Source organism: Dromaius novaehollandiae, chromosome 22 (genome assembly GCF_036370855.1).
Source record: "Dromaius novaehollandiae isolate bDroNov1 chromosome 22, bDroNov1.hap1, whole genome shotgun sequence".
Lineage (NCBI taxonomy): Eukaryota > Metazoa > Chordata > Aves > Casuariiformes > Dromaiidae > Dromaius > Dromaius novaehollandiae.
The window spans coordinates 7572737-7589741 of NC_088119.1; the positions used below are offsets into that span (position 1 = coordinate 7572737).

The 17005-nt window shown below is 44.1% G+C and overlaps 1 protein-coding gene across 1 annotated transcript in view; it reads left to right on the forward strand.

Moving 5' to 3' along the window:
* The window catches only part of TANC2 (tetratricopeptide repeat, ankyrin repeat and coiled-coil containing 2), a 278047-nt gene that overhangs the window by 5239 nt on the left and 255803 nt on the right, over window positions 1-17005 (forward strand). Inside the window, exons 2-5 of the mRNA XM_064524519.1 lie at window positions 7233-7305; window positions 7449-7608; window positions 8268-10054; window positions 12996-13140. The gene's annotated coding sequence lies outside the window, so the exon portion shown is untranslated. The remainder of the gene's footprint in view (window positions 1-7232; window positions 7306-7448; window positions 7609-8267; window positions 10055-12995; window positions 13141-17005) is intronic.

Sequence of the window (17005 nt, forward strand, 5' to 3'; positions counted from 1 at the left end):
CAAAGAAGGGAAAGATAGCTCTGTTTAACAGCCTCCCTGTTAAACAACCGAAGGTAACGTGGAAGCGTTCCAGTGGGAAAGCTGTAACGTGCGGGAGAAACCTCCAGATTTTATCGAGCCCAGTCTGCTGCTCCAAGCAAAGGCAGTCCTCAGCACACCCAGAAGAAAGCGTTTCTACACCCGACCAGTCCTTGCTCTGCCAGCTCTTATCTTGAGTTTGGGCCGCCTCACTTGAGGAAGGGGAATTTTAAACTGCCGCTACTTGAAAGCGCTTTAAATTCCAGCTGACAAATTGATGCATGTTTTGGCAATCTGGCAGCTCAAAGGTGAGTGCACAGAGCAAGCTGGCCCATCCCCGGCCTCGTACCACCCCGGTGGAGCTCGGCGAGCCACAAAATGTCGGGGGTGGCTCCCCCTGGGAGCGGAGGAGGAAGGGTCCTTACCGTTCCCCACCTCCTCCTTCTAGTTTTGTAGCTCATTACTTCTACAGAGTTGATGCTGTACTAGTAACTCTACGGGACACGTTGTAACGTTGGCAAGCTTTCCCAGGGGAAAGGAAGAGCTCCAGGCTGTCTTACTTTCCTTCTCAAATTAGGTGTTAAACGTGTTGGGAAAAACTTAGCAGGAGCTTAGAGACACTGCCTTTCAAAGAGGGAAGATGCCACCAGTCACCTTGGTGATGGTGTCTTGTGTTTTGTGAAAAGCGGAGGGTCCTGGTTCGCATTACACTTAAAATTCAGTGGGAGCCAGAAGAGCTGTTGCCCCTCGCGGATGCCTCTCTCGGGGTGCTGCAGGTCTCGGCTCCTGCTCCTGTGCTGGCTTTGCTGTCTGCCTTGTGATACCTTATGTATCCGTGCCAAAAATTGCTGATCCCTTTTCCCCAATATAACACGTAGCTTCGTACCGTGTGATCAGTAGACAAAACCCTTGTGGAGCCTTTAGTATTGCTGTATGCCTAATGCAAAGTGATAATAGCAAGAAAACGGAGAGTTAAGCTACTTAACAGATGCTGTCTTGCACCTTTAAATGCAAACCTCGTTGTAGCCGTGAGTGCTGTGCACGCGGCAGCACGGCAGCCCGATATCTGCCGGTCTTTGTCCTCCCGGACACACCGTTACTGCTCGGTTGTACTTCCCTTAGTGCCAGGGACTGGGACCGTGTTGCACAGAAACCAGCTGCGGGAAGATCGCCGTTTAATAAAGGTTTTTATGCAGAGAGGAGATGAGAGGAGGTTAATATCTTCAGGCACCGAAGAGAGTGCTGCAGCCGAGGTCTTCATCTGCCGGAGGGGCGTAGCTCCTCGCGAGGAGGCTGTAGGTACGGCCATCAGTTCTGCGCGTAGCCCCCTCGCTCAGGGGGAGGGGCGCGATCAGGTTAGCAAATGTGCCAAATTAGTCATGCTTTTGCACATGAGGCCTCCATTAATCAAGTCTGTCTGCATAACATGAGCTTTTAGTTAGAATGTGGAAAAAATACCTGAAAATTACCCTTAGCGACTAGCTTTGCTGAGTGAATCTACTTGTTGCACTGTATCTGTTAAGGATCTTCCTCTCCGGCTAGTTTTAATGCTTGGGAGATGTTCTCAGGCAGTGAAGAATACGACAGCTGAGGTTAAACTTCAGCTCGAACCTAATCCAAGCACTTCCTTCTAAAAGCTGCACAAAGAGGAGACAAAACCGCATGGAGAATGCAGAAGTTTGCAGCTAACCTTGTATGACTGGATGCCTGTTTCAAGATGAAACACAGCGGCATGGACAAGTTCAAGTGCCAATTTAGAGCACAGCTTTAAACTCCCCATTCACTGTTACCTTTCTCTATGGTACAACATTAAAAGCAAAACATCTACGAGCTGTGCCAGCATTTACTTCACTTGGGCATGTCCTTTGTTTAAAATATCTTGTGTTGTTTTATTCATCGCGTTCGGTTTCTTGATCCACGCCAGCTTCAGTGAGCTGCTGTATAGTGCCCTCTCCCTCTGCATCTTCATAGCTCCTGCAAGATCCTTCTTGCCCCTCCGCCCTTCTCTTCCCCGCTGCTGGCTTTGTGCTCTCTCCCTCCTCCTAAGCCTTTCCATGTGCTCGGAAGACCTGTCCAAGCAGAGTTCACGGGCTCCTGTTTCTTCTGAAGGTGGTTCTTAAGACGGAACCTATTTCTAGCCGCTTTCTGACTCAAAATGCAGTAGATCATGCTGCGTGCGTTTTGTATCGATTTGTTTGTTAGTGTGCCCCTTTGATGCCATTAGACTGTAAATTTTTGGAAGCAGACTCTGATTTGTGCAGTGCGTTTTACCTAGTGCACATTGCTCATCTAAAGCTCTCCATAAATAATGAAAACGTACAGGGCTTGCTGGCACAAGTCAGCGGAGAGCTGCGTTTTCTGAGGCTCTGCTTCAGAGCTCTGCTTTGTTTCCGGGAGCTTCGCTTTGTTTCTGAGTCTGCTGCAAGTATTTTCCATCAAGCTGCTTGTGAGGTTGAGCTCCGAGGCTCATCTATCTTGCACCTTAGATCAGGTAGACAAAGCCCGGCGTCGCAGCGGAGCACGCGGAGTGCAAAGAAGGCTTAAAGTCAACGTCCCTTCCTCAAATGCAGAAACGGAATAACTGCGAACCTTGCCTAGAGCATGGGAGTGAATATCAGTGCCCCGAAATCATGCTGAGCTGGGCGAGGAAGGTGTTTCCAGCCCCAGAACAGCTGGGTTTGGCCAGTAGACAAGCTGTGTGGATGAGCTCTCGAGAAATACCTGCTTAGAGTGACGGTGGCGGTAACTCTAGGATATAAAGTGAAAAAGGCGCGTGCCGATTTAGGAACCCTTTCCCCATGCAAAGGCTGTCTTAAGACACCATTAGCAGCAGCCCTCCTGGGATCTTGCCAAGTTGTTCTCGCGTTGTAAAGTACGTTCAGATAATTTTTCTGAAGGCTGCTATATAAATAAAACAACTGCCTGATTGATTTAAAGTGAATCTCTTGAATTTTGGCTTCACTTTCTACAAATTGCTTGCGTCTGAATTTTGAAGCTTGAAAAATTAAACCAGATATATCATGGGTGGAATGAGATTAATTTTATTACAAACAATAGTTCATTAGTGAAGTAGGAGCAATTTCATGTATTTATGCATAGCCTGCCCACAGTTTTTTCACTGCAGCATCTTTCAGATGTAAATAAAAATACATTGCTCATTGAATTGCTTATTAGACAGCATGCAATAACCGAGTGTACTTAGTATTGTGCAGTAGGTTGAAATTCCTAGGGAACATCAGGCTGAAACTGGCACTGGGGTCCAAAGCCATGATCGATGGCTGGCGCTTCGGCCAGGCGTGTGGGTTGACCGAAGAGCTGAAGAGGCAGAAGGTTGAATCGTTGCGTCCTAGATCACCTGTAGCACAGTGACAAATAGCCTGCCCGTGCCCTCCGGAAAGCAGAAGCTTCAGCTCGGCTCGGGAGGCCCCAGGAATTCAAATACGGGCTGAACCGTTGCAGCCACCACTCTGCCTGTGTCCCGGGAGGACTTCCCGAGCGAAAAGCAGGAGTCTGTCCATGTCTTGTGCCGAAGAGCCAGCACTCGCAGCCGAAGATCGTAGCAGACGTGCGGAGGGGAGCAGAGCAGTATGTGTTGCATAAATTCACATTGAGTGGTAGTGATACATCGGTGGCTGCTTCCCTAAGATTCGCCCTGATTTAAACCGCGCAAATGTTTGTGCTTGCATCTCTTTTCGTGGAGTTGGTTCCATACATGCATACACCTTTTTTTTTAATTTTTTTGCCCCCGCCAGAAGTATCTTTGTTGGATCCCGGTTTACTCCCTCGTACACAGGACCAGCTGGCAGCTGGATGAGACTAGCAGACCTGTTAATGTCAATCCTGAGTCAGTCAGCAGGATCAATGTTGTGAGGCAGCTCTTTCTCCCAAGTGGCAGATCACAGTAGCTGCACAGACATTTCTGCTCCTGGAACTGAATTCCGTTTTCATTATGCAGTAACATCATGTTGCAACACAATTATAGGAGCTCTTCCTAATCCTTCCTGCCTTTGCTATTATTTTCAGATCGTTATCTACTTTGGTAATAAATACTTGTCGCCTTAAAAGACACACAAATGATGACGATGAAATTGTATATTTTCGGCTACTTACAGCACAAACCTGCACAGCTTTATGTCTGGTTTAGTGCTGTTCCTGTTCCCTTCTGCTGAGAACTGTTTTAACTGTACAAGGTGACCTTCTCTGATACAAAGCACTGCGCTGAGGCCATCAAACTCAAGTCATGTTGTGCCGCAGAAGGGATCCATCTGTATGTTCAGATATGTCACACTAATCCTGCTAAGTCCTTTGGACTCGCTTGAGCACTTTTGTAGATCCTTTACGAATGTGAGTATTTTCCTGGAAAAAGACTGTATATTTAAAAAAATGAAGTGGACGTTATCTTAGACACAGCTAGGGAATGGTTAAGTCTTTTAATATCCCTAGGTGGGAATTAGGGAGCAAGAATGGGTGCTTTGTGAGGAATTGCTGGCTGTTATTACAGACTTTTGAAAACCAGACATGAAATTAACAGTTGTGTGTCATTTCATCGCTGCTTTGGCAGCCTGCTTTCTCTTTTCTTTAAGACTAAGATGGTTGCTAGGGCTTTGTAGTGAATAACCTTTTTGTGTGCAGCTCAAGGCAGAGGATAATTATTTTATAATTTTCGTTCATGGGCTGTTTTAGACGTTTTGAGGAAAAAGAAGCTCAGCTTCTGTTAACCCCCCCCTGTTCTGGGTTGCCCTTGGTTGGCATGTCACGGCAGCAGACAGGGAAGCTCTGTGTCCGTCCTCGGCGTTGGCCTGAGCAGCCGGCTACTGCCAGGGAGGTGAGTGAGGACTGGACGTTGGTACGGGCTGGCACTGACCGGCTTTGGGAAGTGAAGTCCCCTGTCAGGGGACACGTCCCGTTTAACAGCATAATTGCTGTGCATAAACGAGGTGGTGGACAGCAGCTGCTAGAAGTAACGAAATTGCGCATCAGGTGGAAGCTGACATCCCACCGCGTGGGATTCGTGGAGCAACTTTATTCCTAGGAGTCCACAAACTTACTCTGGCGTGTGGTCCTAGCAAAGCTTTCCTCCCTGTGGCATCTTTACCAAAGGGCTTCAGATGGGTTTTTTGGACATGAACTGAACTCCACGTCTTTGCTGTGAAAGGGTCCGAGATAGCTGTGTGCAGCGAGGCAGGAGGCCGTGGGAGGGTAAGGTCTGTCCCCAAGAGTGGGTGCCTCTACCACGAGCATCTCTGTCAGAGCCAGACACCGTGGGATTGCTGCAGAGTCGTGGAGAGCTAGCTGGCAGTGTTAACGGCATGATTTGCCCCATCTGATTGCAATTGCGTTTGATCACCTAAATCATGCTGTAAACTCTCGACTACATGAGCTATCTTCTTGTGGGCTAAAATGGCAGCCAGATGGCCTGCTCAGAAAGAGATGCACCTAGAGCTGGACAAATGCCACCCGCTGACCTGGCTGCAGTGGCACGGTGAACCTGTAACGTGCTCGCTGCCAAAACCCAGGTTTGCTGAATGCACAGCGCCTTGATCCACGCTGGGTCCCCTGGTCTCGCCAAATCGCACATCTAACTGGTGCATTTTCACATCATCTGTGCATTTTACCTTACTGTTTGATGAAGTGGTTGCAATCTGATGCTGTAGATATCGTTCTTTTCTTGCAAATTGCCTGGCTTTATGTGCAATGCCTCAAACGATGTGAATGTTAACGAGCTTAAAAAAAAAGGAAAAGTTGGCCTTGCTGGGAGCTATTTAGACTTGTAGACTCCCTGTATTTATGGCTTGGAAACCGTTAAAAAGAGAGGAAACATATTCTTGCTTAAGGTGTGCCGCTAACTTGGGCTCCATCACTTCTGTCCGGTTGCCATGGCGACCGTGCGATGGCATGGGAATTCCTTTTATGGCTGATTTCCGAGTCCAACATGGCCGGGAAGGAGCCTGCCGACTGGGTTTCCTAGCAACTTGTTCCTATGCCGTGGTAGCTAGGAAATGCAGCCAGCGCTTTTTAATAGCGCTCATCATTTTGATCATATGTTCCACTCTGTCAACTTTTGTCTTTGTGGTATGAAATAATTAGTACAGAGTAAGTCTGCAGAAAGAGCCCTGTTTTCTCTTGGTTCTTTTCCCCTCCTCTCACTTTATTAATGTTCAATGCTGGAACATTCATAGGAAGGCAAAGACAACAGTCCGTTTATTTAAAATTAAAAAAAAATCAGAATGTTCTATTCAACATGTGATGCTGAAGAGTAATTAAAGTGAAGCCATCTGCCCAGCGCGAAAAGAGATGCGTCCTCGGCTTCCCAGGTCTGATCAGACGCCAGGTTTCAGGACGAGCCTCCTGAAACGCAGGTGCTGAAAGGCATTTTAAACCGTTCTCCCAAATCCTGCTCTGATCCTGCTGCCTTTTGTGGTTTTCTCTTCCCCGTGCTTCAAAGGGTTTCTGAGAAGCACCTGCCCCGTGGAGGAGGGTGGGAGTTAGTAGAGCTTAGGAAATCATTACAGAAACATACGATGAAATTAAAATGTAAAGTTGTATTAAATGTTTATACTGTAGTCATACCCTACCCGAGGTTGCCTGTCAGGTCCCCCCTGTTGACATACAACTCTACGCAAAGGTCGAGTCCGTATGGCCAAGAGCAAACAGTCGGTGACCTTCATTTGGAGAAAAGCATCTCCTCAGGAAACTGCCTGGGCGAGGATTAGCTTCAAGCACACAACCTCTCCTATTTAAGCTAAGAGAGCTCCTTGTGTGTTTAAAGTTCACTTTAACAACTTTATATCAAAGGCTCGTCAAGGTTGGGAGCAACAGACTGTAGCTGGGAGGTTGTGGTGTAGGTGTCTCTTACGAGTCCCCTGAACCGCGTGGTGCAGAGGTGGAGTCTGCTGGAGCTGCCCACCCACAGATCTTGGCCCGCGATGTTGTGTCTGCGTTCGAGCGGAGGGACGAGGCTGAGCTGAAATCACAGGGAATTGCACTGATTCACTGGTTTCGAGCAACATTGCAGGTTTTCTCATGTCTGATGGATCTCCTTAACACTGGCAGCTAGAGAGGAGGAAGGAACGTGGTATGTTATTCCCCGTGGTTGCAACCTGCCAGCCTCTTGTTTTAAGCCGGCTCCTAAACACCCACTAAGAAGTTGAATGCTTGCTTTTCACGGCCTCATTTTATATGAACTAACACGTTCCCTCTCATAAACTGTGCAGACAGTGAGTGCAGAGGATCTTGAAAAGTCACCAGGGCCCTTACGTGTGGTCTCCTAGACCAGTCTCCAGGAAGGTAGGTAGTGACGTATCGTGGTGGCTATTTTCCCCTGTCCTCCAAGCAAGGAAAATGAGCAGTGAAGACTTACTTGATTTATTTCATGTTACAGGGAAATTGTCACTTCCTACCTCTGCTAACCTTTTTGTAACGTGTTTCAGGAGACAACTAGGAGAAGCATGCAGGGTCCGTACCGCAGTTTGGATTGCGAGATGCTATGTGTTAAGGAGGTCAAAGGTAGTCTGTGAAGTGCTGGATTTGACCTTGTGTCCATCTTTTCTGGTATGCTGGCTCTGGCATTAGTCAGTGCTTTTTACTGGGGTAAGAAAAAAAAAGCAAACCAAACCTGTTTTATTTTTCAAGGGGAAAATTCCCCCTAAGCTTTGCTGTAGAATTCTTACATCCCAGATCTCGGGATTAATTTGTGTATGTGCTTCTTGAAATAGATGCAAGCATTATTTTTTGTTCCACTGTTTCTATCAGTTTTCTGTTTTTGATACCAATATGTAAGAATTTGTCTTTGCTGGATGCAGCAAAACAGATTCCCAGGTGATTTAATTTAACGTCACTGCACTGTCCTGAGCTGGGCAGTACTGACTTGTTATACCTACTGCAAATGTGGCCCTTCATATCTGGTATTAATTTTCTTTTAGAGAACATAATCACACCAGCCCACAGTGATATTTAGTATTACTCAACCCTTGTAAAAATGACAAACTTTACATCAACACTAAATTGACTGTGATTAGTCACATATGTCAGTATTAACAAAAGATGACACTTACAAATGCCCCATGTGCTTTTATTTCAAATTTGCTGTTATATTGCACTGTGCATTTGCTATTCCTCTGGGAGTGTTTATCGTCGGGGGAAGTACCACCTATTCAGCAAATAGATAGATTGTGAAAATTGATTTTTGTTGTTTTGAGAGAACAGATTTTATTGCCTTCCAAATAACTGACCATCATTACTTTAATTAGGTGCACGTATCGCAGCCTTCCCTGAAGCAGACGAGACTCAGTCTTTCTATGGAAGCTCTCCTGCCGTTTCCATCTAGTCGGTTGTCAGCTGTAACTGGTTCTTTTAATCTCTTGTAGTAAATGTCAGGTGAGGAGCTGACAGTTCTGTAGGTACCAATTTTCCATTTATCCACAGTCTATGTAATACATGAATGGGTACTGCCTGCCTGCCAATGACCACTGCTGTCAATCCAACTTAGTCTGTGCTTTTCTGTGTTTCTGGAGGGATTCTGCCAGTATAATTTATCTGTAGATTATAAAGGATAGGGTGGCAGTGAATTAAAGTCTACATTAAATTTATTAGCTGTACTTTAAATATTTGATCACAGTGAGGCTAAAGATTCAAGTACCCGTGTGATGTGCTATGACTACGCTTTACAAATGGCCACGGTGCTTCCACAGGATCAGATGTAAAAATTTCCCTTACATTTGTGAGAAAACTGTAACTGTATGGATACTGTATTTCAAGCCTAAATATTGTGCATTATTTATAATGTAGGAAAGGAACATGCGACTCCAGATGACAGAGGGATAGAAAAGGATTAAGATCACCTCCTTGGTAAACATGCACGAGAGCTGGGGGGAGGCGTAAACCGCACGTGGGCCAGAGCAGCGCGACCTGTTCTGTAGACAGAGGAGATGTGGAGACAGGACAGCTGGGGTAAAGGATAGTGTATAAAAGGTTAAATGTGTACCTGCTTGTATGCTGCCTCCTTTCCTGTGTGATCTGGAGCAGCGGGTATGATGGGATGCGATGGAGCCCGTTCAGGCTGTTGTAACGCGGAAGATGGGGCTTTGTGGGTTGCTCCTGCGCTGTTTTGAGCTCCTCAGCTGCCTTCAGCTCTCATTTGCAGTGAAGCTTTTCACGCGTTATTCCCTTCTTTGCTCTCCTTCCTGTACATGTATGAAGAGACAAGGCTAAAATAAGGGCACACAAATGTGTTCTGGGTAAAACTTGTCATGCCTTTATTTACTGTAGTACTTCCATCGTGTTTATGAAATGAGCTTAATGCTGCTTCAGGCAGAATGAGGCCTAATATTCGTATATACGCATCGACAACGGCTATATTGCTTATCGTTCCTCTGCCTCTGTTCTCGCTGAAGAGTGAGAACAGGATTTTGAAAAGTATTCCAAGCATCTGGTAAAATCAGGACTCCAGGAGTTTATTTTTTCCAGCATTTGTTCATGAGTGTTACAGATTCACCATGTTATGAGCACTCCTAAAAATCTGCCCCTAACTTACTGCATGGACGATGCCATTGGGTTAAATTGCTCTGCTTGCAAGTTAACAGGCTACCCAGTATGGGTTGGGATGGTGGACTCCATCCTGGTAAGGTGTACTCGTTTGAGTAAATTATATTTACATTCTCTGCTCCCTTTGCGTGATGGTCATCCCCCCGCAAGTCCTCCAGATGCGTCCCCGGGTACGTGGGAATCTCCTCGTAGCAGAATGTTGACTTAATGAATTTTGAGCAAGAGAAACACAACATCAAAAGCCAAGGCGCACAGGGAGTAAGTGACTGGAAATGAGAGCCCTTCATCTGAAAAAACAGGACAACTATTTCTCTGCTGTTTTGTTAAAGGATTCCTTTTCTTCTCAGACGTGAAGAAATCCCTGTAAGACAAACATGCTACCAGCTACTATCCATGTTAGCTCCTTTTTGTGCTCAGCACGTCAAGAAAAGAAAAGGAAAAAAAAAGACTCACTGCTTTTCAAGGATGCTGCTTCCTCTGTGGATATTTACAGGTTGTTTTTTAGCAAAACTTACAGTTTACAAACTGCCCGCTGAATTTCTATTTGTATTGCAGGTTCATATTATTACTGCATAACGCAGAAATATCAGAGGACTACCGTTTGTTTTCATAAAATCATGTAGGTTCTGTACATAATGCTCAGCTAAGAAGAAAAATGCCTGGTTATCTGCTCTATTACATAATTAAATTTTCTGATTTTTAACAAGTTTTCATAAAGTAGATGATAAAATCTCTATATGTTGGTGAGGCTTGTGTTCTTCAACCCTATCACTCAGTTGAGACAACTGGTACGTAGAAGATGTGGAAATGTTATCATTCCTTAGTGCAAGCAGTTTTCTGCTTTTTGTTTTAGAAATATGGCTTGATACTGATCTTAGAGAGCTCTAGGACGCTCTTCTTGGAGCAGGAACCTGGAATTTCATAATTAAATAGTCTAAAAACAGCTTCAAAATCACACTTTTGCTTTAAAAAGTAATGCATTGAACATTTAACACCTGGTGAGTACTGAAAGTGTTGCTTTTAAAACTGAAAGTTGTTTCATTTGGAAAATGTTCCAAAGCTTGACAGTATTTCCCACACGTTTGTACTGTCTTCCAACTGGAAAAATTTGGAAAATAGTAGTGGAGTGTGTATGTATGATTATGTCAAGAGGGAAAGCTCACTTAGTACGAAAACCTGACAAATATATTTGGAAGCAATCTTTTCCAAGTACAGCTGAAATTAAATGAAATCTTACTCTTTGAATACGGAAATGTTTTTTGTCAAGGCTGCCTGACCTGTTCAGGTTCTCATAGCAATAGCGAACCATGCAGGAAAGAAAAGGAACTTGCTTGTCCCGTTTCCCCAAAATAACAAAGAAAATGCTATAAGGAATGACTTAAAACAAGGAAAAGCATGTTAGAATTGCACAGCTTAGGACTTAAGCAATAGGAATAGGATGGAATCGAGGCCACCGCTTGATTTTATTTATCACTATTGCATTGCCTATTGCCTAGGTATTTCTGCCAAGGCAAAGTGAGTATAAAACGTTACCCAACTTCCATAGAAGCATTACAAGTTGACTGCGCAGGGCTAAGTAACTGCCTAACGCTTAGGGAACGATGGACGGGGCCCGTGTGCTCCAGCTGTTATCTTTTCATTATACTTCCAGCTTGTTTGCCCGCAGTTGTGTGTTTGCAGCCTGCTGCCGAAAGCGCTGGCGGCGGAGCTGGGCTCTTCTCGGCGGAGCCACGGCAGACAGAGCTAAATGACTGGTGTAAAGAACCTTTGGCATTTTTACAGTCCTGAATAGATTTGCCGTGAACGCTTAGCAAAAATAGCATCTGGAAGGCCAGTTGGAAGCGAGGAAGGAGGGGGACGTTTACGGCATGTGCATACAATTGTTAGCTGAAAGGCAAAAATCGCTTTGGATTGGCAACTCCTACCCTCGACAACTGTCCCGAGAGCTCAGCAGCGCTCATCTGCTCCACGCTCTAGTCCAGAAATTGTGCTCTTCAGTGCCGTTGCTGCCGATGAGGTCAATGTATGGCTCGTGGTAATGGAAAGTGCGCTCTTGAATATTCCCCAGAAGGTTTAGCATTTGTTTCCTAAACAGAAAGGAAAAGGGAATGCTGATAAAATTATCCATTTTTATCATAAACAAATGCAAACAGTTCTGGGTGCTCTCGCTGGCTTTGATGGCTGGTTGCAGCTTCACAAGCAGGTTAATTTGCTCCACCCTCGTCTATAGGTGTCACTGCGGTGAATTAAACAAACTATAGGAAACATCAACAGCGACTGAATAAACAAGCTGTGTTGCAATAGTGCTGGCTGACTAAATACCCAATTTCATGGCATCCACTGGAGAACGGTCTTGTCGATACTGGTTATACTCCAGTCTTGCAAATAAGGAGAGTTTAGGACTATATGGGATTAACATCTATCAGATTATGGATTTTTACAGTATTGGAAGGGAACATAAAAGAATGAGTGTTGTTGTGGGGCAATTAAAACATATTTGGGGTATGGCTGGAGGCAGGTGTGTGATGAGGAGCGGGTTGCGTGGGGTCTTCTCTATCGTGTGCCGGAGGCAGAGCCCACGTTGGGAAGACCTGGTGTCTAAGCCCAGCCCAGGGACCCTCTACCCCCTCTCCAGGAAAACGGCCCCTGGGATTTTATGCTTGGTTGTAAATGTGTGCTTCTGAATTTAATGTAGAAAAATGGCCTTGGTTTTTGAAGCTTGCTTGTAGGGAAAGAAATTATTGTTAATTTTATTTAGTCATTATTAAGCCTATTAAAGTATACCTCAACAGTCCAGGCAGAAAACAAGGGTCTTTTTCCGTGTGTGTTTTCTCTTGTTCCTGTCTAAGGATGAGGAAAAAATTATGATACACCCTCAATCTAATATGGCTGCAGCTATATAAGCTGTGAGAAAAGTTAATTTGAACATAATCACTTTCTTTTCTGTACTGTGATACAAATGCCGTATAAAGCTTAAACTCTTATTTTTAGAACTGACAATACACAGCTATTTTTATTGGCCCACAAAAAAGTAAAAAATAGATGGATGGGGCTTGTGCAGATGTATGTGAATAATTCTTGGCAAAACCTGTTATATATTCCTCAAGTGCTAAATCTTAAGACACTTCACTCTTTTTCCCTTTCATTCCCAGTTACACATTTTGCTGCAGTTCATCTTTTTGTATATGAGATCACGCTCAGATATTGCACTTTGTAAATGGTTTTCTTCGTGCCGGACTTATTTATGACACTCGGGGAGCTTAAATTTCTTTTCTATAGTTGAATATTGAATGGATTACTAGAATTTACAATGTCTGTGTCCTCAGCCGTTTGCCGCTGTTGCGATACTTCCTTACTGGTGGGCTGCGCAAAGCATGTTTGAAGGATGTTTTCCTCCTTGACTTGCTCAGATATTTTTCTGTTCGTATACATAGGTTTCACAAATGAGACTTGCAGCGTGTTGCAAAGGCAGCCAAGAAGGAACTGTAATGGCTCTCCTGGAAGTTTTTCAAAAGCCACTCCCATTGACTGCATTGGACATTATATAACACCCCCAAAGCCAAAAGCAAGAGGCATAAGGTAAGGGACAATCATTTGAATACTTTAGGCCTATATTAAGAACATTTTTGGAAGCTGACATTGAAACTTCTAAGTGTATCTTTTTGGCATACATGAAATTTATCTAAATCTTGAGCTTTCTGGGTCAGGCATCCTTATTCTTTTCTGTGTTAGCTTGGGCCCCAGCATACATTGTATCTTGCTGTCTGACTTTCTACAGATTCCTGTACCTCAGCCATTAGTTTAGATAATTATGATTTGGAGAAGAGGGGCTATCTGCCTTATCCCTGAAAGATCAGTAATTAAAAAAATATTTCAAGCTCCAGCAAAACTGGCCCTGGGCTTCTCTTGGTGAAACTCCTCTCTCCCCTAGATGCAGTGGGGGCTCCCTGCACCTCTTGCCAGGGTCTCATTGCCCTCCCGGACCAAAGAAGAAAAGTCTTGCTGTCCCTCCAGATGACTTTGGTTCCCATCAAAGTCACTTAGATTCTGAGGGTCTTTATTTATTTTACCTAATTATTTTCAGTTTTTTTCCCAGTCCTTTGCTTTCTTGCCCTATTCTAATTCATCCATCATCACTCAAATCATCTCACCAAGCTACAAGGATAGTCTCTTTATACTTAGTTATTCCCCATAGGTGTTCCTTCCCATAGGACAGCACAAAACAGAGATAATGCTCCACCAGGGCGTATTGAAATCACAGCTTATTCTCTATGGGAGTAATCTAGTCCCTGCTCAGATCTGAATTCTTGAGCACTATTTCAGACTGCTTCAGTTTTCAGAAGCACCTGAACTTTAAGCTCCTGCATGCTTTGATGTTTTTTCGTTTTGATTTTTTTCCTCCCAAGTTAATGTTTCTCACCATTGATTTAACTTTAATCTGCACCCAAACTTTTTTGAGATACAAATCTTGAAGCTATTGTTCCAAACTACAAGGTTACTTTTGCCTCTCAGGTCACCCTCTTTTGCAAATTTATTAACAATACAACCTCGGGAACATTTACAGAGTCAATCATTAACTCAATATTAGAACGTAAGCCACCTCTCCTGGGAGTTGCTCTCTGAGGACAGGCAGCATGAGAGACCGTAGAGCAGAGACCTACTTCAAGTATTGTCCAAAGAACAGCAGTAGTGTTACAGTGGAGTTGTACTCTCAGATCTCTGGATGCAAGGACTCATCATGACCGATCCAAGGTGACTTCTGTCACCAGCCAGTCCTGTACAACCGCAATCCTCAGTGTGGACAGCTGGTGTTTCCCAAACACGGGTAGCTTAGAAATGTCTTGTTTCTGTTTGACCTTGCCTCAGTGTTGTCCTTCCCCTTGTTGCAGCCTCTGCCTTTGGCCTGACCTTATTCTTGTGTTGTTCTCTGTTTTGGTACAGCCAATATTCCGTATGCATCCTAATCATGGGCGCTTGTATTAACAAATCGGACACATCTCCTGTCTTTGATAGCAGTTGTCTGGTTGCTGCTTTTGTTCAACAAAAGAGCGTGAATGACTTCCTTCTATAAAAGTGAGCATAATTCAGGGTGTGGGGAAAGTGAATCTACAGGAAAAACAGGCTGTTTTCTTACTCCCTTTCTCCTGATTCTGACTGGAGCATAGTAGTCAGGGGTGTTTCTTGTCGGTTTGACCTCCAGGTCAAGAAACAGCATTTATTTTCTCTTCATACAGAGTCTAGTTAAGGGAAGCCTCTTTATTCTGCAAGTGACAGAGGAAAGATTTTATCTTTTCATTTTGCATACAAGGCCTTGGAGGAACAGGAATTATTCCCTTGGATTATTTTCATCTCTGTTGTGCTTAAAACTCACCTTTATCATGTCTCAAACTCTACCCAGCTTTGTTGCCTTGGTGCTGTATCCTGATGTCTCTTCATGTCCCTTGCTATGATTCTATGTATTCCAGTCCGATCCAAAACTACTTCCTAAATTTGAGAGGCCAGTGCTGTTGGCAGAGCATTTTTACACCTCTGGAAGAAGCATCCTCATGTCATTTGGGCTTCAAAATCGAAGCAATCACTTGGTCACCCTTTGTGTATGCCGGTCTGTCTTTATAGACCTGCAGTGTATGTATGCTAGCCTGTCCTTACAGATCTCTGTACCTTCCTGGTCTTCTGCCTATGTTCTCAAGACTTGGTTTTTTTCAGAGGTGATAAGGACTGCACACTGTATCGACATTAGCTGGAGAACTAAATACGGAGCACTTCTGTGAAAATGTTGGCCTCTTTTCTGGGTCTGTGTGTTGTTGCTATCCTTTGGGCTGCACTGCCTCTTCTAGCTGTTTTTTTTCCTCCTTAAAGGTACTGATTTAAATCAGTCTCCCTCAATTTGCTCTTAAAATCTTTCAAAAATAGGAAGAATTATTGAACAATACAAATTTTAAAAAGAAAGAAATGAATATAAGCCAGTAGTTAACTGACATTTCTTGTGAGGAGTGGTTGTTGAATGTGATATTTACACCAAAAGAGGCAGAAAAAATATTATGACCTACTGCCGTAGCCCTGTAGTGATCGAGTATAGAAACATTCTTATTTCCAAACTGGAGGGGATACAAGCAGCAGCTCCAGTTATTGAGCCTCCTCTAGGGAAGCAGTTTGCAGTATGTTCTTTCACAGGAGAGGAGAAAACCTGGCTAGCATTAATTCACTATTTCTGGGCACTGCAACTAGTCTCTTTCCTTTAGCTTACGATGATATATTTTGGGCAAAGTCACTTATGTCATAGTATATTAAGGGCATTATATAAAGAGTGTTGCATTACCATATTGTCATGAGTTTAGGCTGTCCTGTTGCAGCACAGAGATTAAGGCAATTAATAGGAAGCTCCGAGGGAAACAACAGCTTCTCCTGCATCAGGTCCAACTGGTATGGTAGCAGGTGTCCCCAGAGCTTTGGCTGTGATGATAGCCATCTCATACAGTGTTGTTGTTGTCTGTGATGTTTTGGGTGTTCTTTTTTTGTCATTTTTTTCGTTCATGTTAGTATCCTGGCTCTGCTAGACCTCTTCCTTCCAAATGCCTTCAGAACATCCAGTGTAGGAACACTTGTTATAGGTAAAGTGATCGTCCTTGATCACAGCAGTGTGTTGGAACTATGCTTTTTTACATACTTGAAAACGGCTTGCGTCGTCAGCATGCAGGCTGCTTGCGAATCACTCGTTTTCTTTAACATGAATAAAATAGTCACTTCTGTTCCTCACAACGCACGTGTTAATGCTTAGCAGTTTCCTGAAGACCTTATTTTATTCGACAAATGTAGTTTCCTCACACTTTATACCCCCCTCTGATTAGAGCAGTGATTTTTTTTTTTACTTTTTAATTTGTAGTCCCCCCCCAAATGTTCTGGTGATGGTGCTCATCCCTTGAGAAAAGCCATGCCCGCTGGGGTCGCAAGGACTACAGTGAATGGTCACAGACCGAAAGCCAAGAACTGAGTTGCATTGCCAGAAAGTCACTAACCCATTGGCCTTTCCCTGTTAGCTGTGCAAGTCATTATATAACCTCCAGCAGTTCTTGCCACCTCCCTGTTTAGAGTTATCTAATTATATATTTAAAAGACTTTGGGGAAGAGAAGTAGTGAGCTATATATATCAGTGCACATATGCCTAAATATTTCAACAAGAGAGTCTTGCGGAGCTTAGAGCAGTGATAACAGCACCAAGTGCCCAAAGCTGACCAAACCTTCTCTGCACTTTTCTTGTGCTTTGCTTGATTAATCAGGACAATTCTCTGTTAGGCATAAAATGAAACTAAATGATTAGAATAAAGATGTGCTGAGCTACTTGACAGGACTTGAGTGCTGGGTACAGAATCTGTGGGTGTTTGGCACAGCCCCAGCACTGCAGATATTTTAGCACTTGCTTATTTTTGATTCTGTTCAAATATGA